Raw genomic sequence first — 26,134 nt, 5'->3', positions numbered from 1 at the left:
GTCTGGGATAGGTCTGGGATTCGCCCTCATCAGGCTCATACTTTCGCGTTCTTCACATACGTGTTGAACTGATCCTGGGTTTTTTCTGGATTGCATCACGTAGTAATGAAGTACAACACTGAAACAGTCAATTAAACCTGGTTTCCATCAATATTTTGGAGGACAACGCATGTCAGGTCTGGGTTACGCCTGGGATTTGCCCTCATCAGGGTCATACTTTCGCAGTTTTAACAGACATGTTGACCTGATCGAGGGTTTTTCTGCTTTGGATCACGTAGTAAAGTGGTACCACACTGAAACAGTCCATTAAACCTGGTTTGGATCATTATTTTGGAGTATAACGCATGTTAGGTCTAGGTTAGCCCTGGGATTTTCACTCATCAGACTCATACATTCGCATTCTTCACATACTTGTTGAACGGATCCTGGGTTTTCTCTGGTTTGGTTCACGTAGTAATGTGGTACCACACTGAAACATTCAATTAAACCTGGTCTTGATAAATATTTTAGAGAATAACGCATCTTAGGTCTGGGTTAGGTCTAGGATTTGCCCTCATCAGGCTCATACTTTCGCATATTTATCATACTTCATGGCTAGATCCTGGGCTGTTTCTGGATTGTATCACGTAGTAATGTGGTACCACGCTGAAACAGTCAACTAAACCTTGTTTCGATCAATATTTTAGAGGATAACGCAAGTTAGGTCTGGGATAGGTCTGGGATTCGCCCTCATCAGGCTCATACTTTCGCGTTTTTCACATACTTGTTGAACTGATCCTGGGTTTTTTCTGGTTTGGATCACGTAGTAATGTGGTACCACACTGGAACAGCCCACTAAACCTGGTTTCGATCAATATTTTAGAGGATAATATAAGTTAGGTCTGGGATAGCTCTGGGATTCGCCCTCATCAGGCTCATACTTTCGCGTTCTTCACATAAGTGTTGAACAGATCCTGGGTTTTTTCTGGATTGCGTCACGCAGTAATGAAGTACAACACTGAAACAGTCGATTAAACCTGGTTTCGATCAATATTTTAGAGGATAACGCAAGTTAGGTCTGGGATAGGTCTGGCATTTGCCCTCATCAGGCTCATTCATTCGCATATTTCTCATACTTCATGGCTAGATCCTGGGCTGTTTCTGGATTGTATCACGTAGTAATGTGGTACCACGCTGAAACAGTCAATTAAACATAGTTTCGATCAATATTTTAGAGGATAACGCATGTTAGGTCTGGGATAGGTCTAGGATTTGCCCTCATCAGGCTCATTCATTCGCATATTTCTCATACTTGATGGCTAGATCCTGGGCTTTTTCTGGATTGCATCACGTAGTAGTGTGGTACCACACTGAAACAGTCGATTAAACCAGGTTTCGATCAATATTTTTGAGGATAACGCATGTTAGGTCTAGGTCAGGCCTGGGATTTTCACTCATCAGACTCATACATTCGCATTCTTCACATACTTGTTGAACGGATCCTGGGTTTTTTCTGGATTGGGTCACGTAGTAATGTGGTACCACACTGAAACAATCAATTAAACCTGGTCTTGATAAATATTTTAGAGGATAACGCATGTTAGGTCTGGGTTAGGTCTAGGATTTGCCCTCATCAGGCTCATTCATTCGCATATTTCTCATACTTGATGGCTAGATCCTGGGCTTTTTCTGGATTGCATCACGTAGTAGTGTGGTACCAGACTGAAACAGTCCATTAAACCTGGTTTGGATCATTATTTTGGAGTATAACGCATGTTAGGTCTAGGTTAGCCCTGGGATTTTCACTTATCAGACTCATACATTCGCATTCTTCACATACTTGTTGAACGGATCCTGGGTTTTCTCTGGTTTGGTTCACGTAGTAATGTGGTACCACACTGAAACATTCAATTAAACCTGGTCTTGATAAATATTTTAGAGAATAACGCATCTTAGGTCTGGGTTAGGTCTAGGATTTGCCCTCATCAGGCTCATACTTTCGCATATTTATCATACTTCATGGCTAGATCCTGGGCTGTTTCTGGATTGTATCACGTAGTAATGTGGTACCACGCTGAAACAGTCAACTAAACCTTGTTTCGATCAATATTTTAGAGGATAACGCAAGTTAGGTCTGGGATAGGTCTGGGATTCGCCCTCATCAGGCTCATACTTTCGCGTTTTTCACATACTTGTTGAACTGATCCTGGGTTTTTTCTGGTTTGGATCACGTAGTAATGTGGTACCACACTGGAACAGCCCACTAAACCTGGTTTCGATCAATATTTTAGAGGATAATATAAGTTAGGTCTGGGATAGCTCTGGGATTCGCCCTCATCAGGCTCATACTTTCGCGTTCTTCACATAAGTGTTGAACAGATCCTGGGTTTTTTCTGGATTGCGTCACGCAGTAATGAAGTACAACACTGAAACAGTCGATTAAACCTGGTTTCGATCAATATTTTAGAGGATAACGCAAGTTAGGTCTGGGATAGGTCTGGCATTTGCCCTCATCAGGCTCATTCATTCGCATATTTCTCATACTTCATGGCTAGATCCTGGGCTGTTTCTGGATTGTATCACGTAGTAATGTGGTACCACGCTGAAACAGTCAATTAAACATTGTTTCGATCAATATTTTAGAGGATAACGCAAGTTAGGTCTGGGATAGGTCTAGGATTTGCCCTCATCAGGCTCATTCATTCGCATATTTCTCATACTTGATGGCTAGATCCTGGGCTTTTTCTGGATTGCATCACGTAGTAGTGTGGTACCACACTGAAACAGTCGATTAAACCAGGTTTCGATCAATATTTTTGAGGATAACGCATGTTAGGTCTAGGTCAGGCCTGGGATTTTCACTCATCAGACTCATACATTCGCATTCTTCACATACTTGTTGAACGGATCCTGGGTTTTTTCTGGATTGGGTCACGTAGTAATGTGGTACCACACTGAAACAATCAATTAAACCTGGTCTTGATAAATATTTTAGAGGATAACGCATGTTAGGTCTGGGTTAGGTCTAGGATTTGCCCTCGTCAGGCTCATACTTTCGCATATTTCTCATACTTCGTGGCTAGATCCCGGGCTATTTCTGGATTGTATCACGTAGTAATGTGGTACCACGCTGAAACAGTCAATTAAACCTTGTTTCGATCAATATTTTAGAGGATAACGCAAGTTAGGTCTGGGATAGGTCTGGGAGTCGCCCTCATCAGGCTCATACCTTCGCGTTTTTCACATACTTGTTGAACTGATCCTGGGTTTTTTCTGGTTTGGAACACGTAGTAATGTGGTACCACACTGGAACAGCCCACTAAACCTGGTTTCGATCAATATTTTAGAGGATAATACAAGTTAGGTCTGGGATAGGTCTGGGATTTGCCCTCATCAGACTCATACTTTCGCACACTTCACATACTCGTTGAACAGATCCTGAGTTATTTTCTGGTTTGGATCACATAGTAATGTGGTACCACACTGAAACAGTCGATTAAACCTGGTTTCGATCAATATTTTAGAGGATAACGCAAGTTAGATCTGGGATAGGTCTGGGATTTGCCCTCATCAGGCTCATTCTTTCGCATATTTCTCATACTTCATGGCTAGATTCTGGGCTATTTCTGGATTGGATCACGTAGTAATGTGGTACCACACTGAAACATTCAATGAAACCTGGTCTGGATAAATATTTTAGAGAATAACGCATCTTAGGTCTGGGTTAGGTCTTTGATTTGCCCTCATCAGGCTCATACTTTCGCGTTTTTCACATACTTGTTGAATTGATCCTGGGTTTTTTCTGGTTTGGATCACGTAGAAATGTGGGACCACACTGAAACAATCAATTAAACCTGGTCTTGATAAATATTTTAGAGGATAACGCATGTTAGGTCTGGGTTAGGTCTAGGATTTGCCCTCGTCAGGCTCATACTTTCGCATATTTCTCATACTTCATGGCTAGATCCCGGGCTATTTCTGGATTGGGTCACGTAGTAATGTGGTACCACACTGAAACAGTCAATTAAGCCTGGTTTCGATCAATATTTTAGAGGATAACGCATGTTAGGTCTAGGTTAGGTCTAGGATATGCCCTCATCATGCTCATACTTTCGCGTTTTTCACATACTTGTTGAACAGATCCTGGGTTTTTTCTGGTTTGGGTCACGTAGTAATGTGGTGCCACACTGAAACATTCAATTAAACCTGGTTTCGATCAATATTTTAGAGGATAACGCATGTTAGGTCTGGGTTAGGTCTAGGATTTGCCCTCATCAGGCTTATACTTTCGCATATTTCTCATACTTCATGGCTAGATCCTGAGCTATTTCTGGATTGGATCACGTAGTTATGTGGTACCACACTGAAACAGTCAATTAAACCTGGTTTCGATCATTATTTTAGAGGATAACGCAAGTTAGGTCTGGGATAGGTCTGGGATTTGCCCTCATCAGACTCACACTTTCGCACACTTCACATACTCGTTGAACAGATCCTGGCTTATTTTCTGGTTTGGATCACATAGTAATGTGGTACCACACTGAAACAGTCGATCAAACCTGGTGTCGATCAATATTTTAGGGGATAACGCAAGTTATGTCTGGGATAGGTCTGGGATTTGCCCTCATCAGGCTCATTCTTTCCCATATTTCTCATACTTCATGGCTAGGTCCTGGGCTATTTCTGGATTGCATCACGTAGTAGTGTGGTACCACACTGAAACAGTCAACTAAACCTTGTTTCGATCAATATTTTAGAGGATAACGCAAGTAAGGTCTGGGGTAGGTCTGGGATTCGCCCTCATCAGGCTCATACTTTCGCGTTTTTCACATACTTGTTGAACTGATCCTGGGTTTTTTCTGGTTTGGATCACGTAGTAATGTGGTACCACGCTGAAACAGTCAATTAAACCTTGTTTCGATCAATATTTTAGAGGATAACGCAAGTTAGGTCTGGGATAGGTCTGGGAGTCGCCCTCATCAGGCTCATACCTTCGCGTTTTTCACATACTTGTTGAACTGATCCTGGGTTTTTTCTGGTTTGGAACACGTAGTAATGTGGTACCACACTGGAACAGCCCACTAAACCTGGTTTCGATCAATATTTTAGAGGATAATACAAGTTAGGTCTGGGATAGGTCTGGGATTTGCCCTCATCAGACTCATACTTTCGTACACTTCACATACTCGTTGAACAGATCCTGAGTTATTTTCTGGTTTGGATCACATAGTAATGTGGTACCACACTGAAACAGTCGATTAAACCTGGTTTCGATCAATATTTTAGAGGATAACGCAAGTTAGATCTGGGATAGGTCTGGGATTTGCCCTCATCAGGCTCTTTCTTTCGCATATTTCTCATACTTCATGGCTAGATCCTGGGCTATTTCTGGATTGGATCACGTAGTAATGTGGTACCACACTGAAACATTCAATGAAACCTGGTCTGGATAAATATTTTAGAGAATAACGCATCTTAGGTCTAGGTTTGGCCTGGGATTTTCACTCATCAGACTCATACTTTCGCATTCTTCACATACTTGTTGAACGGATCCTGGGTTTTTTCTGGTTTGGATCACGTAGAAATGTGGGACCACACTGAAACAATCAATTAAACCTGGTCTTGATAAATATTTTAGAGGATAACGCATGTTAGGTCTGGGTTAGGTCTAGGATTTGCCCTCGTCAGGCTCATACTTTCGCATATTTCTCATACTTCATGGCTAGATCCCGGGCTATTTCTGGATTGGGTCACGTAGTAATGTGGTACCACACTGAAACAGTCAATTAAGCCTGGTTTCGATCAATATTTTAGAGGATAACGCATGTTAGGTCTAGGTTAGGTCTAGGATTTGCCTTCATCATGCTCATACTTTCGCGTTTTTCACATACTTGTTGAACAGATCCTGGGTTTTTTCTGGTTTGGGTCACGTAGTAATGTGGTGCCACACTGAAACATTCAATTGAGCCTGGTTTCGATCAATATTTTAGAGGATAACGCATGTTAGGTCTAGGTTAGGTCTAGGATTTGCCCTCATCATGCTCATACTTTCGCGTTTTTCACATACTTGTTGAACAGATCCTGGGTTTTTTCTGGTTTGGGTCACGTAGTAATGTGGTGCCACACTGAAACATTCAATTAAACCTGGTTTCGATCATTATTTTAGAGGATAACGCAAGTTAGGTCTGGGATAGGTCTGGGATTTGCCCTCATCAGACTCACACTTTCGCACACTTCACATACTCGTTGAACAGATCCTGGCTTATTTTCTGGTTTGGATCACATAGTAATGTGGTACCACACTGAAACAGTCGATTAAACCTGGTGTCGATCAATATTTTAGGGGATAACGCATGTTAGGTCTGGATAGGTCTGGGATTTGCCCTCATCAGGCTCATTCTTTCGCATATTTCTCATACTTCATGGCTAGATCCTGGACTGTTTCTGGATTGTATCACGTAGTAATGTGGTACCACGCTGAAACAGTCAATTAAACCTGGTTTCGATCAATATTTTAGAGAATAATTCATGTTAGGCCTGGGTTAGGTCTGGGATTTGCTCTCATCAGGCTCATTCTTTCGCATATTTCTCATACTTGATGGCTAGATCCTGGGCTTTTTCTGGATTGCATCACGTTGTAATGAAGTACAACACTGAAACAGTCAATTAAACCTGGTTTCCATCAATATTTTAGAGGGCAACGCATGCTAGGTCTCGGTTAGGCCTGGGATTTACCCTCATCAGGGTCATACTTTCGCAGTTCTAACATACATGTTGACCTGATCGAGGGTTTTTTCTGCTTTGGATCACGTAGTAAAGTGGTACCACACTGAAACAGTCCACTAAACCTGGTTTGGATCAATATTTTAGAGGATAACGCATGTTAGGTCTTGGAAAGGTCTAGGATTTGCCCTCATGAGGCTCATTCTTTCGCAAATTTCTCATACTTCATGGCTAGATCCTGGGCTACTTCTGGATTGGATCACGTAGTAATGTGGTACCACACTGAAACATTCAATGAAACCTGGTCTGGATAAATATTTTAGAGGATATCGCATCTTAGGTCTGTGTTAGGTCTAAGATTTACCCTCATCAGGCTCACAGTTTCGCGTTTTTCGCATACTTGTTGAACAGATCCTGGGTTTTTTCTGGTTTGGATCACGAAGTAATGAGGTACAACACTGAAACAGTCAATTAAACCTGGTCTTGATAAATATTTTAGAGGATAACGCATGCTTGGTCTGGGTTAGGTCTAGGATTTGCCCTCGTCAGGCTCATACTTTCGCATATTTCTCATACTTCATGGCTAGATCCTCGGCTATTTCTGGATTGGATCACGTAGTAATGTGGTACCACAGTGAAACAGACCACTAAACCTGGTTTGGATCAATATTTTAGAGGATAACGCATGTTAGGTCTAGGTTAGCCCTGAGATTTTCAAATATCAGACTCATACTTTCGAATTCTTCACATACTTGTTGAACGGATCCTGGGTTTCTTCTGGTTTGGATCACGTAGTAATGTGGGACCACACTGAACCAATCAATTAAACCTGGTCTTGATAAATATTTTAGAGGATAACACATGTTAGGTCTGGGTTAGGTCTAGGATTTGCCCTCATCAGGCTCATACTTTCGCATATTTCTCATATTTCATGGCTAGATCCTGGGCTATTTCTGGATTGGATCACGTAGTAATGTGGTACCACACTGAAACAGTCGATTAAACCTGGTTTCGATCAATATTTTAGAGGATAACGCAAGATAGGTCTGGGATTGGTCTGGGATTTGCCCTCATCAGACTCAAACTCTCGCACACTTCACATACTCGTTGAACAGATCCTGGGCTATTTTCTGGTTTGGATCACATAGTAATGTGGTACCACACTGAAACAGTCGATTAAACCAGGTTTCGATCAATATTTTAGTGGATAACGCAAGTTATGTCTGGCATAGGTGTGGGATTTGCCCTCATCAGGCTCATACTTTCGCGTTTTTCACATACTTGTTGAACAGATCCTGGGCTATTTCTGGATTGGATCACGTAGTAATGTGGTACCACACTGAAACAGTCAATTAATCCTGGATTCGATCAATATTTTAGAGGATAACGCAAGTTAGGTCTGGGATAGGTCTGGGATTCGCCCTCATCAGGCTCATACTTTCGCGTTCTTCACATACGTGTTGAACTGATCCTGGGTTTTTTCGGGATTGCATCACGTAGTAATGAAGTACAACACTGAAACAGTCAATTAAACCTGGTTTCCATCAATATTTTGGAGGACAACGCATGTCAGGTCTGGGTTAGGCCTCGGATGTGCCCTCATCAGGGTCATACTTTCGCAGTTCTAACATACCTGTTGACCTTATCGAGGGTTTTTTCTGCTTTGGATCACGTAGTAAAGTGGTACCACAGTGAAACAGACCACTAAACCTGGTTTGGATCAATATTTTAGAGGATAACGCATGTTAGGTCTAGGTTAGCCCTGAGATTTTCACACATCAGACTCATACTTTCGAATTCTTCACATACTTGTTGAACGGATCCTGGGTTTCTTCTGGTTTGGATCACGTAGTAATGTGGGACCACACTGAACCAATCAATTAAACCTGGTCTTGATAAATATTTTAGAGGATAACGCATGTTAGGTCTGGGTTAGGTCTAGGATTTGCCCTCGTCAGGCTCATACTTTCGCATATTTCTCATACTTCATGGCTAGATCCTCGGCTATTTCTGGATTGGATCACGTAGTAATGTGGTACCACACTGAAACAGTCGATTAAACCTGGTTTCGATCAATATTTTAGAGGATAACGCAAGATAGGTCTGGGATTGGTCTGGGATTTGCCCTCATCAGACTCAACCTCTCGCACACTTCACATACTCGTTGAACAGATCCTGGGCTATTTTCTGGTTTGGATCACATAGTAATGTGGTACCACACTGAAACAGTCGATTAAACCAGGTTTCGATCAATATTTTTACGATTAACGCATGTTAGGTCTAGGTTTGGCCTGGGATTTTCACTCATCAGACTCATACTTTCGCATTCTTCACATACTTGTTTAACGGATCCTGGGTTTTTTCTGGTTTGGATCACGTAGTAATGTGGGACCACACTGAAACAATCAATTAAACCTGGTCTTGATAAATATTTTAGAGGATAACGCAAGATAGGTCTGGGATTGGACTGGGATTTGCCCTCATCAGACTCAAACTCTCGCACACTTCACATACTCGTTGAACAGATCCTGGGCTATTTTCTGGTTCGGATCACATAGTAATGTGGTACCACACTGAAACAGTCGATTAAACCAGGTTTCGATCAATATTTTTACGATTAACGCATGTTAGGTCTAGGTTTGGCCTGGGATTTTCACTCATCAGACTCATACTTTCGCATTCTTCACATACTTGTTGAACGGATCCTGGGTTTTTTCTGGTTTGGATCACGTAGTAATGTGGGACCACACTGAAACAATCAATTAAACCTGGTCTTGATAAATATTTTAGAGGATAACGCATGTTAGGTCTGGGTTAGGTCTAGGATTTGCCCTCGTCAGGCTCATACTTTCGCATATTTCTCATACTTCATGGCTAGATCCTCGGCTAATTCTGGATTGGATCACGTAGTAATGTGGTACCACACTGAAACAGTCAATTAAACCTGGTTTCGATCAATATTTTAGAGGATAACGCAAGTTATGTCTGGCATAGGTATGGGATTTGCCCTCATCAGGCTCATACTTTCGCGTTTTTCACATACTTGTTGAACAGATCCTGGGCTATTTCTGGATTGCATCACGTAGTAATGTGGTACCACACTGAAACAGTCAATTAATCCTGGTTTCGATCAATATTTTAGAGGATAACGCAAGTTAGGTCTGGGATAGGTCTGGGATTCGCCCTCATCAGGCTCATACTTTCGCGTTCTTCACATACTTGTTGAACAGATCCTGGGTTTTTTCTGGTTTGGATCACGTAGTAATGTGGTACCACACTGAAACAATCCATTAAACCTGGTTTCGATCAATATTTTAGAGGATAACGCATGTTAGGTCTAGGTTAGCCCTGAGATTTTCACTCATCAGACTCATACTTTCGAATTCTTCACATACTTGTAGAACTGATCCTGGGTTTTTTCTCGTTTGGATCACGTAGTAATGTGGTACCACACTGGAACAGCCCACTAAACCTGGTTTCGATCAATATTTTAGAGGATATTACAAGTTAGGTCTGGGATAGGTCTGGGATTTGCCCTCATCAGGCTCATTCTTTCGCATATTTCTCATACTTCATGACTAGATCCTGGGCTGTTTTTGGATTGTATCACGTAGTAATGTGGTACCACGCTGAAACAGTCAATTGAACCTTGTTTCGATCAATATTTTAGAGGATAACGCAAGTTAGGTCTGGGATAGGTCTAGGATTTGCCCTCATCAGGCTCATTCATTCGCATATTTCTCATACTTCATGACTAGATCCTGGGCTGTTTTTGGATTGTATCACGTAGTAGTGTGGCACCACACTGAAACAGTCGATTAAACCAGGTTTCGCTCAATATTTTTGAGGATAACGCATGTTAGGTCTAGGTTAGGCCTGGGATTTTCTCTCATCAGACTCATACTTTCGCATTCTTCACATACTTGTTGAACGGATCCTGGGTTTTTTCTGGTTTGGATCACGTAGAAATGTGGGACCACACTAAAACAATCAATTAAACCTGGTCTTGATAAATATTTTAGAGGATAACGCATGTTAGGTCTGGGTTAGGTCTAGGATTTGCCCTCATCAGACTCATGCTTTCGTATTTTTCACTTACTTGTTGAACAAATCCTGAGTTTTTTCTGGTATGGATCACGTAGTAATGTGGTACCACACTGAAACATTCAATTAAACCTGGTTTCGATCAATATTTTAGAGGATAACGCATGTTAGGTCTGGGTTAGGTCTAGGATTTGCCCTCATCAGACTCATGCTTTCGTATTTTTCACATACTTGTTGAACAAATCCTGAGTTTTTTCTGGTATGGATCACGTAGTAATGTGGTACCACACTGAAACAATAAATTAAACCTGGTCTTGATAAATATTTTAGAGGATAACGCATGTTAGGTCTGGGTTAGGTCTAGGATTTGCCCTCATCAGACTCATGCTTTCGTATTTTTCACTTACTTGTTGAACAAATCCTGAGTTGTTTCTGGTATGGATCACGTAGTAATGTGGTACCACACTGAAACATTCAATTAAACCTGGTCTTGATAAATATTTTTGAGGATAACGCATGTTAGGTCTGGGGTAGGTCTAGGACTTGCCCTCATCAGGCTCATACTTTCGCATATTTCTCATACTTCATGGCTAGATCCTGGGCTATTTCTGGATTGTATCACGTAGTAATGTGGTACCACGCTGAAACAGTCAATTAAACCTGGTTTCGATCAATATTTTACAGGATAACGCAAGTAAGGTCTGAGATAGGTCTAGGATTCGCCCTCATCAGGCTCATACTATCGCGTTTTCCACATACTTGTTGAACTGATCCTGGGTTTTTACTGGTTTCGATCGCGTAGTAATGCGGTACCACACTGAAAAAGTCGATTAAACCTGGTTTCGATCAGTATTTTAGAGGATAACGCAAGTTAGGTCTGGGATAGGTCTGGGATTTACCCTCATCAGGCTCATTCTTTCGCATATTTCTCATACTTCATGGCTAGATCCTGGGCTATTTCTGGATGGGGTCACGTAGTAATGTGGGACCACACTGAAACAATCAATTAAAACTGGTCTTGATAAATATTTTAGAGGATAACGCATGTTAGGTCTGGGTTAGGTCTAGGATTTGCCCTCATCAGGCTCATTCTTTCGCATATTTCTCATACTTGATGGCTAGATCCTGGGCTTTTTCTGGATTGCATCACGTAGTAGTGTGGTACCACACTGAAACAGTCGATTAAACCAGGTTTCGATCAATATTTTTGAGGATAACGCATGTTAGGTCTAGGTTAGGCCTGGGATTTTCACTCATCAGACTCATACTTTCGCATTCTTCACATACTTGTTGAACGGAACCTGGGTTTTTTCTGGTTTGGATCACGTAGTAATGTGGGACCACACTCAAACAATCAATTAAACCTGGTCTTGATAAATATTTTAGAGGATAACGCATGTTAGGTCTGGGTTAGGTCTAGGATTTGCCCTCATCAGGCTCATACTTTCGCATATTTCTCATACTTCATGGCTGGATCCTGGGCTATTTCTGGATTGGATCGCGTAGTAATGTGGTGCCACACCGAAACAGTCAATTAAACCTGGTTTCGATCAATATTTTAGAGAATAATTCATGTTAGGTCTGGGTTAGGTCTGGGATTTGCTCTCAACAGGCTGATTCTTTCGCATATTTCTCATACTTGATGGCTAGATCCTGGGCTTTTTCTGGATTGCATCACGTAGTAATGAAGTACAACACTGAAACAGTCAATTAAACCTGGTTTCCATCAATATTTTAGAGGGCAACGCACGTTAGGTCTAGGTTAGGCCTGGGATTTGCCCTCATCAGGGTCATACTTTCGCAGTTCTAACATACATGTCGACCTGATCGAAGGTTTTTTCTGCTTTCAATCACGTAGTAAAGTGGTACCACACTGAAACAGTCCATTAAACCTGGTCTTGATAAATATTTTAGAGGATAACGCATGTTAGGTCTGGGTTAGGTCTAGGATTTGCCCTCATCAGACTCATGCTTTCGTATTTTTCACTTACTTGTTGAACAAATCCTGAGTTTTTTCTGGTATGGATCACGTAGTAATGTGGTACCACACTGAAACATTCAATTAAACCTGGTTTCGATCAATATTTTAGAGGATAACGCATGTTAGGTCTGGGTTAGGTCTAGGATTTGCCCTCATCAGACTCATGCTTTCGTATTTTTCACATACTTGTTGAACAAATCCTGAGTTTTTTCTGGTATGGATCACGTAGTAATGTGGTACCACACTGAAACAATAAATTAAACCTGGTCTTGATAAATATTTTAGAGGATAACGCATGTTAGGTCTGGGTTAGGTCTAGGATTTGCCCTCATCAGACTCATGCTTTCGTATTTTTCACTTACTTGTTGAACAAATCCTGAGTTTTTTCTGGTATGGATCACGTAGTAATGTGGTACCACACTGAAACATTCAATTAAACCTGGTCTTGATAAATATTTTTGAGGATAACGCATGTTAGGTCTGGGGTAGGTCTAGGATTTGCCCTCATCAGGCTCATACTTTCGCATATTTCTCATACTTCATGGCTAGATCCTGGGCTATTTCTGGATTGTATCACGTAGTAATGTGGTACCACGCTGAAACAGTCAATTAAACCTGGTTTCGATCAATATTTTAGAGGATAACGCAAGTAAGGTCTGAGATAGGTCTAGGATTCGCCCTCATCAGGCTCATACTATCGCGTTTTCCAGATACTTGTTGAACTGATCCTGGGTTTTTACAGGTTTCGATCGCGTAGTAATGCGGTACCACACTGAAAAAGTCGATTAAACCTGGTTTCGATCAGTATTTTAGAGGATAACGCAAGTTAGGTCTGGGATAGGTCTGGGATTTACCCTCATCAGGCTCATTCTTTCGCATATTTCTCATACTTCATGGCTAGATCCTGGGCTATTTCTGGATGGGGTCACGTAGTAATGTGGGACCACACTGAAACAATCAATTAAAACTGGTCTTGATAAATATTTTAGAGGATAACGCATGTTAGGTCTGGGTTAGGTCTAGGATTTGCCCTCATCAGACTCATGCTTTCGTATTTTTCACTTACTTGTTGAACAAATCCTGAGTTTTTTCTGGTATGGATCACGTAGTAATGTGGTACCACACTGAAACAGTCGATTAAACCAGGTTTCGATCAATATTTTTGAGGATAACGCATGTTAGGTCTAGGTTAGGCCTGGGATTTTCACTCATCAGACTCATACTTTCGCATTCTTCACATACTTGTTGAACGGAACCTGGGTTTTTTCTGGTTTGGATCACGTAGTAATGTGGGACCACACTCAAACAATCAATTAAACCTGGTCTTGATAAATATTTTAGAGGATAACGCATGTTAGGTCTGGGTTAGGTCTAGGATTTGCCCTCATCAGACTCATGCTTTCGTATTTTTCACTTACTTGTTGAACAAATCCTGAGTTTTTTCTGGTATGGATCACGTAGTAATGTGGTACCACACTGAAACATTCAATTAAACCTGGTTTCGATCAATATTTTAGAGGATAACGCAAGTAAGGTCTGAGATAGGTCTAGGATTCGCCCTCATCAGGCTCATACTATCGCGTTTTCCAGAAACTTGTTGAACTGATCCTGGGTTTTTACTGGTTTCGATCGCGTAGTAATGCGGTACCACACTGAAAAAGTCGATTAAACCTGGTTTCGATCAGTATTTTAGAGGATAACGCAAGTTAGGTCTGGGATAGGTCTGGGATTTACCCTCATCAGGCTCATTCTTTCGCATATTTCTCATACTTGATGGCTAGATCCTGGGCTTTTTCTGGATTGCATCACGTAGTAGTGTGGTACCACACTGAAACAGTCGATTAAACCAGGTTTCGATCAATATTTTTGAGGATAACGCATGTTAGGTCTAGGTTAGGCCTGGGATTTTCACTCATCAGACTCATACTTTCGCATTCTTCACATACTTGTTGAACGGAACCTGGGTTTTTTCTGGTTTGGATCACGTAGTAATGTGGGACCACACTCAAACAATCAATTAAACCTGGTCTTGATAAATATTTTAGAGGATAACGCATGTTAGGTCTGGGTTAGGTCTAGGATTTGCCCTCATCAGGCTCATACTTTCGCATATTTCTCATACTTCGTGGCTGGATCCTGGGCTATTTCTGGATTGGATCGCGTAGTAATGTGGTGCCACACCGAAACAGTCAATTAAACCTGGTTTCGATCAATATTTTAGAGAATAATTCATGTTAGGTCTGGGTTAGGTCTGGGATTTGCTCTCAACAGGCTGATTCTTTCGCATATTTCTCATACTTGATGGCTAGATCCTGGGCTTTTTCTGGATTGCATCACGTAGTAATGAAGTACAACACTGAAACAGTCAATTAAACCTGGTTTCCATCAATATTTTAGAGGGCAACGCATGTTAGGTCTAGGTTAGGCCTGGGAATTGCCCTCATCAGGGTCATACTTTCGCAGTTCTAACATACATGTCGACCTGATCGAAGGTTTTTTCTGCTTTCAATCACGTAGTAAAGTGGTACCACACTGAAACAGTCCATTAAACCTAGTTTCCATCAATATCTTAGAGGACAACGCACGTTAGGTATAGGTTAGGCCTGGGATTTGCCCTCATCAGACTCATGCTTTCGCATTTTTCGCATACTTGTTGAACAAATCCTGAGTTTTTTCTGGTATCGATCACGTAGTAATGTGGCACCACACTGAAACATTCAATTGAACCTGGTTTCGATCAATATTTTAGAGGATAACGCAAGTTAGGTCTGGTATAGGTCTAGGATTTGCCCTCATCAGGCTCATTCTTTCGCATATTTCTCATACTTCATGGCTAGATCCTGGGCTGTTTCTGGATTGTATCACGTAGTAATGTGGTACCACGCTGTAACAGTCAATTAAACCTGGTTTCGATCAATATTTTAGAGGATAACGCAAGTTAGGTCTGAGATAGGTCTGGGATTCGCCCTCATCAGGCTCATACTATCGCGTTTTCCACATACTTGTTGAACTGATCCTGGGTTTTTTCTGGTTTGGATCACGAAGTAATGAGGTACAACACTGAAACAGTCAATTAAACCTGGTTTCCATCAATATTTTAGAGGGCAACGCATGCTAGGTCTCGGTTAGGCCTGGGATTTGCCCTCATCAGGGTCATACTTTCGCAGTTCTAACATACATGTTGACCTGATCGAGGGTATTTCTGCTTTGGATCACATAGTAATGTGGTACCACACTGAAACAGTCGATTAAACCAGGTTTCGATCAATATTTTTACGATTAACGCATGTTAGGTCTAGGTTAGGCCTGGGATTTTCACTCATCAGACTCATACTTTCGCATTCTTCACATACTTGTTGAACGGATCCTGGGTTTTTTCTGGTTTGGATCACGTAGTAATGTGGGACCACACTGAAACAATCAATTAAACCTGGTCTTGATAAATATTTTAGAGGATAACGCATGTTAGGTCTGGGTTAGGTCTAGGATTTGCCCTCGTCAGGCTCATGCTTTCGCATATTTCTCATACTTCATGGCTAGATCCTCGGCTATTTCTGGATTGGATCACGTAGTAATGTGGTACCACACTGAAACAGTCAATTAAACCTGGTTTCCATCAATATTTTGGAGGACAATGCATGTCAGGTCTGGGTTAGGCCTGGGATTTGCCCTCATCAGGGTCATACTTTCGCAGTTTTAACATACATGTTGACCTGATCGAGGGTTTTTCTGCTTTGGATCACGTAGTAAAGTGGTACCACACTGAAACAGTCCATTAAACCTGGTTTGGATCTTTATTTTGGAGGATAACGCATGTTAGGTCTAGGTTAGCCCTGGGATTTTCACTCATCAGACTCATAATTTCGCATTCTACACATACTTGTTGAACGGATCCTGGGTTTTCTCTGGTTTGGTTCACGTAGTAATGTGGTACCACACTGAAACATTCAATTAAACCTGGTCTTGATAAATATTTTAGTGGATAACGCATGTTAGGTTTGGGTTAGGTCTAGGATTCGCCCTCATCAGGCTCATACTTTCGCATATTTCTCATACTTCATGGCTAGATCCTGGGCTGTTTCTGGATTGCATCACGTAGTAGTGTGGTACCACACTGAAACAGTCGATTAAACCAGGTTTCGATCAATATTTTTGAGGATAACGCATGTTAGGTGTAGGTTAGGCCTGGGATTTTCACTCATCAGACTCATACTTTCGCATTCTTCACATACTTGTTGAACGAATCCTGGGTTTTTTCTGGTTTGGATCACGTAGAAATGTGGGACCACACTGAAACAATCAATTAAACCTGGTCTTGATAAATATTTTAGAGGATAACGCATGTTAGGTCTGGGAAAGGTCTAGGATTTGCCCTCATCAGGCTCATTCTTTCGCATATTTCTGATACTTCATGGCTGGATCCTGGGCTATTTCTGGATTGGATCACGTAGTAATGTGGTACCGCACTGAAACAGTCAATTAAACCTGGTTTCGATCAATATTTTAGAGAATAATTCATGTTAGGCCTGGGTTAGGTCTGGGATTTGCTCTCATCAGGCTCATTCTTTCCCATATTTCTCATACTTGATGGCTAGATCCTGGGCTTTTTCTGGATTGCATCACGTTGTAATGAAGTACAACACTGAAACAGTCGATTAAACCTGGTTTCGATCAATATTTTAGAGGATAACGCAAGTTAGGTCTGGGATAGGTCTGGGATTTGCCCTCATCAGGCTCATTCTTTCGCATATTTCTCATACTTCATGGCTAGATCCTGGGCTGTTTTTGGATTGTATCACGTAGTAATGTGGTACCACGCTGAAACAGTCAATTGAACCTTGTTTCGATCAATATTTTAGAGGATAACGCAAGTTAGGTCTGGGATAGGTCTAGGATTTGCCCTCATCAGGCTCATTCATTCGCATATTTCTCATACTTGATGGCTAGATGCTGGGCTTTTTCTGGATTGCATCACGTAGTAGTGTGGCACCACACTGAAACAGTCGATTAAACCAGGTTTCGATCAATATTTTTGAGGATAACGCATGTTAGGTCTAGGTTAGGCCTGGGATTTTCTCTCATCAGACTCATACTTTCGCATTCTTCACATACTTGTTGAACGGATCCTGGGTTTTTTCTGGTTTGGATCACGTAAAAATGTGGGACCACACTGAAACAATCAATTAAACCTGGTCTTGATAAATATTTTAGAGGATAACGCATGTTAGGTCTGGGTTAGGTCTAGGATTTGCCCTCGTCAGGCTCATACTTTCGCATATTTCTCATACTTCATGGCTAGATCCCGGGCTATTTCTGGATTGTATCACGTAGTAATGTGGTACCACACTGAAACATTCAATTAAACCTGGTTTCGATCAATATTTTAGAGGATAACGCATCTTAGGTCTGGGTTAGGTCTAAGATTTGCCCTCATCAGGCTCATACTTTCGCGTTTTTCACATACTTGTTGAATTGATCCTGGGTTTTTTCTCGTTTGGATCACGTAGTAATGTGGTACCACACTCGAACAGCCCACTAAACCTGGTTTCGATCAATATTTTAGAGGATATTACAAGTTAGGTCTGGGATAGGTCTGGGATTCGCCCTCATCAGGCTCATACTTTCGCGTTCTTCACATACGTGTTGAACAGATCCTGGGTTTTTTCTGGATTGCATCACGCAGTAATGAAGTACAACACTGAAACAGTCGATTAAACCTGGTTTCGATCAATATTTTAGAGGATAACGCAAGTTAGGTCTGGGATAGGTCTGGGATTTGCCCTCATCAGGCTCATTCATTCGCATATTTCTCATACTTCATGGCTAGATCCTGGGCTGTTTTTGGATTGTATCACGTAGTAATGTGGTACCACGCTGAAACAGTCAATTGAACCTTATTTCGATCAATATTTTAGAGGATAACGCAAGTTAGGTCTGGGATAGGTCTGGGATTTACCCTCATCAGGCTCATTCTTTCGCATATTTCTCATACTTCATGGCTAGATCCTGGGCTATTTCTGGATTGGGTCACGTAGTAATGTGGTATCACACTGAAACAGTCAATTAAACCTGGTTTCGATCAATATTTTAGAGGATAACGCATGTTAGGTCTAGGTTAGGTCTAGGATTTGCCCTCATCAGGCTCATACTTTCGCGTTTTCCACATACTTGTTGAACAGATCCTGGGTTTTTTCTGGTTTGGGTCACGTAGTAATGTGGAACCACACTGAAACAATCCATTAAACCTGGTTTCGATCAATATTTTAGAGGATAACGCATGTTAGGTCTAGGTTAGGTCTGGGATTTGCTCTCATCAGGCTCATTCTTTCGCATATTTCTCATACTTGATGGCTAGATCCTGGGCTTTTTCTGGATTGCATCACGTAGTAATGTGGTGCCACACTGAAACATTCAATTAAACCTGGTTTCGATCAATATTATAGAGCATAACGCAAGTTAGGTCTAGGATAGGTCTGGGATTCGCCCTCATCAAGCTCATACTTTCGCATATTTCTCATACTTCATGGCTAGATCCTGGGCTATTTCTGGATTGGATCACGTAGTAATGTGGTACCACAATGAAACATTCAATTAAACCTGATCTTGATAAATATTTTAAAGGATAACGCATGTTAGGTCTAGGTTAGGTCTGGGATTTGCTGTCATCAGGCTCATTCTTTCGCATATTTCTCATACTTGATGGCTAGATCCTGGGCTTTTTCTGGACTGCATCACGTAGTAATGTGGTGCCACACTGAAACATTCAATTAAACCTGGTTTCGATCAATATTTTAGAGGATAACGCATGCTAGGTCTGGGTTAGGTCTAGGATTTGCCCTCATCAGACTCATGCTTTCGTATTTTTCACATACTTGTTGAACAAATCCTGAGTTTTTTCTGGTATGGATCACGTAGTAATGTGGTACCACACAGAAACAATAAATTAAACCTGGTCTTGATAAATATTTTAGAGGATAACGCATGTTAGGTCTGGGTTAGGTCTAGGATTTTCACTCATCAGGCTCATTCTTTCGCATATTTCTCATACTTCATGGCTAGATCCTGGGCTATTTCTGGATTGGATCACGTAGTAATGTGGTACCACAATGAAACATTCAATTAAACCTGATCTTGATAAATATTTTAAAGGATAACGCATGTTAGGTCTAGGTTAGGTCTGGGATTTGCTGTCATCAGGCTCATTCTTTCGCATATTTCTCATACTTCATGGCTAGATCCTGGGCTGTTTCTGGATTGTATCACGTAGTAATGTGGTACCACGCTGTAACAGTCAATTAAACCTGGTTTCGATCAATATTTTAGAGGATAACGCAAGTTAGGTCTGAGATAGGTCTGGGATTCGCCCTCATCAGGCTCATACTATCGCGTTTTCCACATACTTGTTGAACTGATCCTGGGTTTTTTCTGGTTTGGATCACGAAGTAATGAGGTACAACACTGAAACAGTCAATTAAACCTGGTTTCCATCAATATTTTAGAGGGCAACGCATGCTAGGTCTCGGTTAGGCCTGGGATTTGCCCTCATCAGGGTCATACTTTCGCGTTCTTCACATACGTGTTGAACTGATCCTGGGTTTTTTCTGGATTGCATCACGTAGTAATGAAGTACAACACTGAAACAGTCAATTAAACCTGGTTTCCATCAATATTTTGGAGGACAACGCATGTCAGGTCTGGGTTAGGCCTGGGATTTGCCCTCATCAGGGTCATACTTTCGCATTCTTCACATACTTGTTGAACGGATCCTGGGTTTTTTCTGGTTTGGATCACGTAGAAATGTGGGACCACACTGAAACAATCAATTAAACCTGGTCTTGATAAATATTTTAGAGGATAACGCATGTTAGGTCTGGGAAAGGTCTAGGATTTGCCCTCATCAGGCTCATTCTTTCGCATATTTCTGATACTTCATGGCTGGATCCTGGGCTATTTCTGGATTGGATCACGTAGTAATGTGGTACCGCACTGAAACAGTCAATTAAACCTGGTTTCGATCAATATTTTAGAGAATAATTCATGTTAGGCCTGGGTTAGGTCTGGGATTTGCTCTCATCAGGCTCATTCTTTCCCATATTTCTCATACTTGATGGCTAGATCCTGGGCTTTTTCTGGATTGCATCACGTTGTAATGAAGTACATCACTGAAACAGTCAATTAAACCTGGTTTCCATCAATATTTTAGAGGGCAACGCATGCTAGGTCTCGGTTAGGCCTGGGATTTACCCTCATCAGGGTCATACTTTCGCAGTTCTAACATACATGTTGACCTGATCGAGGGTTTTCTCTGCTTTGGATCATGTAGTAAAGTGGTACCACACTGAAACAGTCCACTAAACCTGGTTTGGATCAATATTTTAGAGGATAACGCATGTTAGGTCTAGGTTAGCCCTGAGATTTTCACTCATCAGACTCATACTTTCGAATTCTTCACATACTTGTAGAACTGATCCTGGGTTTTTTCTCGTTTGGATCACGCAGTAATGTGGTACCACACTGGAACAGCCCACTAAACCTGGTTTCGATCAATATCTTAGAGGATATTACATGTTAGGTTTGGGATAGGTCTGGGATTCGCCCTCATCAGGCTCATACTTTCGCGTTCTTCACATACGTGTTGAACAGATCCTGGGTTTTTTCTGGATTGCATCACGCAGTAATGAAGTACAACACTGAAACAGTCGATTAAACCTGGTTTCGATCAATATTTTAGAGGATAACGCAAGTTAGGTCTGGGATAGGTCTGGGATTTGCCCTCATCAGGCTCATTCTTTCGCATATTTCTCATACTTCATGGCTAGATCCTGGGCTGTTTTTGGATTGTATCACGTAGTAATGTGGTACCACGCTGAAACAGTCAATTGAACCTTGTTTCGATCAATATTTTAGAGGATAACGCAAGTTAGGTCTGGGATAGGTCTAGGATTTGCCCTCATCAGGCTCATTCATTCGCATATTTCTCATACTTGATGGCTAGATGCTGGGCTTTTTCTGGATTGCATCACGTAGTAGTGTGGCACCACACTGAAACAGTCGATTAAACCAGGTTTCGATCAATATTTTTGAGGATAACGCATGTTAGGTCTAGGTTAGGCCTGGGATTTTCTCTCATCAGACTCATACTTTCGCATTCTTCACATACTTGTTGAACGGATCCTGGGTTTTTTCTGGTTTGGATCACGTAGAAATGTGGGACCACACTGAAACAATCAATTAAACCTGGTCTTGATAAGTATTTTAGAGGATAACGCATGTTAGGTCTGGGTTAGGTCTAGGATTTGCCCTCGTCAGGCTCATACTTTCGCATATTTCTCATACTTCATGGCTAGATCCCGGGCTATTTCTGGATTGTATCACGTAGTAATGTGGTACCACACTGAAACATTCAATGAAACCTGGTCTGGATAAATATTTTAGAGAATAACGCATCTTAGGTCTGGGTTAGGTCTAAGATTTGCCCTCATCAGGCTCATACTTTCGCGTTTTTCACATACTTGTTGAATTGATCCTGGGTTTTTTCTCGTTTGGATCACGTAGTAATGTGGTACCACACTCGAACAGCCCACTAAACCTGGTTTCGATCAATATTTTAGAGGATATTACAAGTTAGGTCTGGGATAGGTCTGGGATTCGCCCTCATCAGGCTCATACTTTCGCGTTCTTCACATACGTGTTGAACAGATCCTGGGTTTTTTCTGGATTGCATCACGCAGTAATTAAGTACAACACTGAAACAGTCGATTAAACCTGGTTTCGATCAATATTTTAGAGGATAACGCAAGTTAGGTCTGGGATAGGTCTGGGATTTGCCCTCTTCAGGCTCATTCTTTCGCATATTTCTCATACTTCATGGCTAGATCCTGGGCTGTTTTTGGATTGTATCACGTAGTAATGTGGTACCACGCTGAAACAGTCAATTGAACCTTGTTTCGATCAATATTTTAGAGGATAACGCAAGTTAGGTCTGGGATAGGTCTGGGATTTACCCTCATCAGGCTCATTCTTTCGCATATTTCTCATACTTCATCGCTAGATCCTGGGCTATTTCTGGATTGGGTCACGTAGTAATGTGGTACCACACTGAAACAGTCAATTAAACCTGGTTTCGATCAATATTTTAGAGGATAACGCATGTTAGGTCTAGGTTAGGTCTAGGATTTGCCCTCATCAGGCTCAAACTTTCGCGTTTTCCACATACTTGTTGAACAGATCCTGGGTTTTTTCTGGTTTGGGTCACGTAGTAATGTGGTACCACACAGAAACAATAAATTAAACCTGGTCTTGATAAATATTTTAGAGGATAACGCATGTTAGGTCTGGGTTAGGTCTAGGATTTGCCCTCATCAGACTCATGCTTTCGTATTTTTCACATACTTGTTGAACAAATCCTGAGTTTTTTCTGGTATGGATCACGTAGTAATGTGGTACCACACTGAAACATTCAATTAAACCTGGTCCTGATAAATATTTTTGAGGATAACGCATGTTAGGTCTGGGGTAGGTCTAGGATTTGCCCTCATCAGGCTCATACTTTCGCATATTTCTCATACTTCATGGCTAGATCCTGGGCTATTTCTGGATTGTATCACGTAGTAATGTGGTACCACACAGAAACAATAAATTAAACCTGGTCTTGATAAATATTTTAGAGGATAACGCATGTTAGGTCTGGGTTAGGTCTAGGATTTGCCCTCATCAGACTCATGCTTTCGTATTTTTCACATACTTGTTGAACAAATCCTGAGTTTTTTCTGGTATGGATCACGTAGTAATGTGGTACCACACTGAAACATTCAATTAAACCTGGTCTTGATAAATATTTTTGAGGATAACGCATGTTAGGTCTGGGGTAGGTCTAGGATTTGCCCTCATCAGGCTCATACTTTCGCATATTTCTCATACTTCATGGCTAGATCCTGGGCTATTTCTGGATTGTATCACGTAGTAATGTGGTACCACGCTGAAACAGTCAATTAAACCTGGTTTCGATCATTATTTTAGAGACTAATTCATGTTAGGTCTGGGTTACGTCTAGGATTCGCCCTCATCAGGCTCATTCTTTCGCATATTTCTCATACTTCATGGCTAGATCCTGGGCTATTTCTGGATTGGGTCACGTAGTAATGTGGTACCACACTGAAACAGTCAATTAAACCTGGTTTCGATCAATATTTTAGAGGATAACGCATGTTAGGTCTAGGTTAGGTCTAGGATTTGCCCTCATCAGGCTCATACTTTCGCGTTTTCCACATACTTGTTGAACAGATCCTGGGTTTTTTCTGGTTTGGGTCACGTAGTAATGTGGTACCACACTGGAACAGCCCACTAAACCTGGTTTCGATCAATATCTTAGAGGATATTACATGTTAGGTCTGGGATAGGTCTGGGATTCGCCCTCATCAGGCTCATACTTTCGCGTTCTTCACATACGTGTTGAACAGATCCTGGGTTTTTTCTGGATTGCATCACGCAGTAATGAAGTACAACACTGAAACAGTCGATTAAACCTGGTTTCGATCAATATTTTAGAGGATAACGCAAGTTAGGTCTGGGATAGGTCTGGGATTTGCCCTCATCAGGCTCATTCTTTCGCATATTTCTCATACTTCATGGCTAGATCCTGGGCTGGTTTGGATTGTATCACGTAGTAATGTGGTACCACGCTGAAACAGTCAATTGAACCTTGTTTCGATCAATATTTTAGAGGATAACGCAAGTTAGGTCTGGGATAGGTCTAGGATTTGCCCTCATCAGGCTCATTCATTCGCATATTTCTCATACTTGATGGCTAGATGCTGGGCTTTTTCTGGATTGCATCACGTAGTAGTGTGGCACCACACTGAAACAGTCGATTAAACCAGGTTTCGATCAATATTTTTGAGGATAACGCATGTTAGGTCTAGGTTAGGCCTGGGATTTTCTCTCATCAGACTCATACTTTCGCATTCTTCACATACTTGTTGAACGGATCCTGGGTTTTTTCTGGTTTGGATCACGTAGAAATGTGGGACCACACTGAAACAGTCAATTGAACCTTGTTTCGATCAATATTTTAGAGGATAACGCAAGTTAGGTCTGGGATAGGTCTGGGATTTACCCTCATCAGGCTCATTCTTTCGCATATTTCTCATACTTCATGGCTAGATCCTGGGCTATTTCTGGATTGGGTCACGTAGTAATGTGGTACCACACTGAAACAGTCAATTAAACCTGGTTTCGATCAATATTTTAGAGGATAACGCATGTTAGGTCTAGGTTAGGTCTAGGATTTGCCCTCATCAGGCTCATACTTTCGCGTTTTCCACATACTTGTTGAACAGATCCTGGGTTTTTTCTGGTTTGGGTCACGTAGTAATGTGGTACCACACTGAAACAATCCATTAAACCTGGTTTCGATCAATATTTTAGAGGATAACGCATGTTAGGTCTAGGTTAGGTCTGGGATTTGCTCTCATCAGGCTCATTCTTTCGCATATTTCTCATACTTGATGGCTAGATCCTGGGCTTTTTCTGGATTGCATCACGTAGTAATGTGGTGCCACACTGAAACATTCAATTAAACCTGGTTTCGATCAATATTATAGAGCATAACGCAAGTTAGGTCTAGGATAGGTCTGGGATTCGCCCTCATCAAGCTCATACTTTCGCATATCTCTCATACTTCATGGCTAGATCCTGGGCTATTTCTGGATTGGATCACGTAGTAATGTGGTACCACAATGAAACATTCAATTAAACCTGATCTTGATAAATATTTTAAAGGATAACGCATGTTAGGTCTAGGTTAGGTCTGGGATTTGCTGTCATCAGGCTCATTCTTTCGCATATTTCTCATACTTGATGGCTAGATCCTGGGCTTTTTCTGGACTGCATCACGTAGTAATGTGGTGCCACACTGAAACATTCAATTAATCCTGGTTTCGATCAATATTTTAGAGGATAACGCATGTTAGGTCTGGGTTAGGTCTAGGATTTGCCCTCATCAGACTCATGCTTTCGTATTTTACACATACTTGTTGAACAAATCCTGAGTTTTTTCTGGTATGGATCACGTAGTAATGTGGTACCACACAGAAACAATAAATTAAACCTGGTCTTGATAAATATTTTAGAGGATAACGCATGTTAGGTCTGGGTTAGGTCTAGGATTTGCCCTCATCAGACTCATGCTTTCGTATTTTTCACATACTTGTTGAACAAATCCTGAGTTTTTTCTGGTATGGATCACGTAGTAATGTGGTACCACACTGAAACATTCAATTAAACCTGGTCTTGATAAATATTTTTGAGGATAACGCATGTTAGGTCTGGGGTAGGTCTAGGATTTGCCCTCATCAGGCTCATACTTTCGCATATTTCTCATACTTCATGGCTAGATCCTGGGCTATT

This window comes from Colletes latitarsis, chromosome 3 (assembly GCF_051014445.1).
Source record: "Colletes latitarsis isolate SP2378_abdomen chromosome 3, iyColLati1, whole genome shotgun sequence".
In the NCBI taxonomy this organism is placed as follows: Eukaryota; Metazoa; Arthropoda; class Insecta; order Hymenoptera; family Colletidae; genus Colletes; species Colletes latitarsis.
This window is presented reverse-complemented; position numbering follows the sequence as displayed.